This window comes from Cynara cardunculus (assembly GCF_001531365.2).
Source record: "Cynara cardunculus var. scolymus isolate 2C chromosome LG 12, CcrdV1, whole genome shotgun sequence".
NCBI lineage: Eukaryota > Viridiplantae > Streptophyta > Magnoliopsida > Asterales > Asteraceae > Cynara > Cynara cardunculus.
In genome coordinates, this window is record NC_037539.1 from 23,311,972 (window position 1) to 23,314,525 (window position 2,554).

The window sequence follows — 2,554 nt, forward strand, 5'->3', positions numbered from 1 at the left end:
AAACCACAGTAGTTGAATTTTGGTTTCAAAATTCTCAAAAAAGGTTGGTTATTTACTAATATTTCATTTTAATTTAAAACTATATAATGTGAACCAAACAAATAGGTTCCAATTTTTTTTAACAAATTCCATTCTAATATCCAACAATAAAAAAGATGATCAAACCTGATAACATTTAGAGGCTGTTTGTTTGGGTCTTAATGGTGACATTAAGAGCCAACCTCTTAATCGGTTAGAGGTAAAGGTTGTTTGGCAAAAAAAACCTCTTAATGGTTACATGACCCTCTTAACCATTTTGTGTCTAGGACTTCACTCAACCATTCAGATATCATTTGTTCCATCTTTACCCTTCCCACTCCTCTCTTCCAGCATCAAAATCCTTCCCTCTCTTCCAGCGTCGCTTTCACAATCCGAGGAGTCTTCCAGCGTCGCCTTCACGATTTCCACCGTCTCCATCTCCGGTCACCTTCACATGTCTCCATCTCCAGCCTTCCACAGCTTTGCCGGTTGTCGCCTCCATCGTCTCTATCTCCGGCCTTCCACAGCCCTCTACAATAGCCGTTTCACATCGCATCCCCCACGATCGTCGTTCTTCCGTTCACCGTCTTCCCCCCCCCACTATCGTCACTTTTTCGGTCGTCTCCTCCGATCGTCGTCTTCCAGTTGCTCCTCCGGTCGCCGTCTTCTAGCTGTTCCTCTTGTCGCCGTCTTCCAACTCTTACTTCGTTCGCCCTACTGCCTCCTACATCTGCTTCCTATACCTTCCTTTTCCAGGTATTTCATTGCCTCCCCTACTGCTTCCCTCTACCAGATTAATTAGGGTTATTTGTTAATTAGGGCTCGAACATTAATTAGGGCTGTTTGTATGTAGGATGCGTTTTAAATGGGTATATGCATAGGTTTGTTTGTTGTATATGCATAGTTCTGTTTGTTGATAAATGGGTATATGCATCATGATTTTGCTGTATATACAWCATGATTTTGATACATCCTAACATGGTAAGCTTGTTCATAACTTGGTTGTGAAATCATGATGATACATCCTAACATGGTAAGCTTGTTGATAAATGGGTATTTGCATCATGATTTTACTGTATATGCATCACTTGGTTGTGAAATCATGATGATACATCCTAAATCTTTCAGGGGGTTAAAATGGTAATTTATTGTCATTCAGAGAACAGTTACCAAATAACATTATTTCATTCAACACTTAACCATTCTGACTCTCTTAACCATTGTGACATCTTAAATATTTTGCACTAAATCATTCAGCAACTGTCAAACAACCCCTTAATTCTAATTTTTTTTAAAGTAAAATTACTCTTCACATCTACCTAGAGATGGCCAAATGGGCCCGGCCCGGCCCGTAACTGCCGGAGGACTGGAACCGGCCTGGGACCGGTATGGACCGGTTGTGGACTGCCGGTTATGAACCGGTTATGCGTTTTCTAGAACCGAGACCGGTTAAGATCGGAACCGGTTATGTAACCGGTTATAGGACCGGCCCGGCCCGGCCCGGTCAACAAAACAATTCTCTTTCTCGAAAAATATAGAAAAAAGGAGGTTAATCGTACTCTGGCAACTTTACGTAAAAAGAAAAACTCTAAATAGAGACAAAAAGAATTATGATTTGCACATTTGGCATGGTGCTTGAACCTTGTTTAGAGATGTTTTTGCTGGTTCCCTTAACCAAGCCACTGCATATGAGTCGCCGGCTCATTCTTCAACAGGCACGCGGTCAGAACCCCGGGCTCCTCCCACTGCTTATTTTTACATCCCACAGCTTTGGCAGATCGCTTAGCCCCGTTCATCTTCGGTGCAAAAGCGCTCGATCAGTGAGCTTATTTCTTGGTGTCAAAATAGGATATGTGATATAAAAATGGAGGCCCATGCGAAGGGTTTGGTTAAGATATGCCAAATTCCACCAAGTATACAAATGGAACCTAACCATACAAACGTATTTATAAAATTAAACGTATATATATACATATATATATATATATATAACAAAACATATTTTTAAACGTATTTATAAAATTAAACGTATATATATATACCAAAACATATTTTTAAACATATTTATAATAAAATGTATTTATATAAAACATATTAAAAATAACATATTACAAACATATTAATAACATATTAAAAATTTATTAATAAACAAAATTTAAAAAAAAAATTGGCCGCGACCAGATGGGACCGGTTATGGGACCGGAACAGGGACCGGATTCCTTAACCGGTTACCGATAAGCTTGACCGGTTACAAGGTATTTCACCGGAACCGGTTATTACCGGTTTTTATCTTGATTAAGACCGGTAGGGACCGGTTAAGGATCGGTCCGGGACCGGATTTTGGCCATCTCTACATCTACCCTTCAAGTGCTTTCGACATTCCACCTTTAATTTACTCAATAACTAGTGTTTGACATCGAGCGTTGCGCGATGACAATAAATTTTTTAAAAATTTATTAAAGTTAGCTAAATTAGTCGATGATCACATTTATATATTAAACTAATAAGAATCAATATTACCTTTGATATATGAATC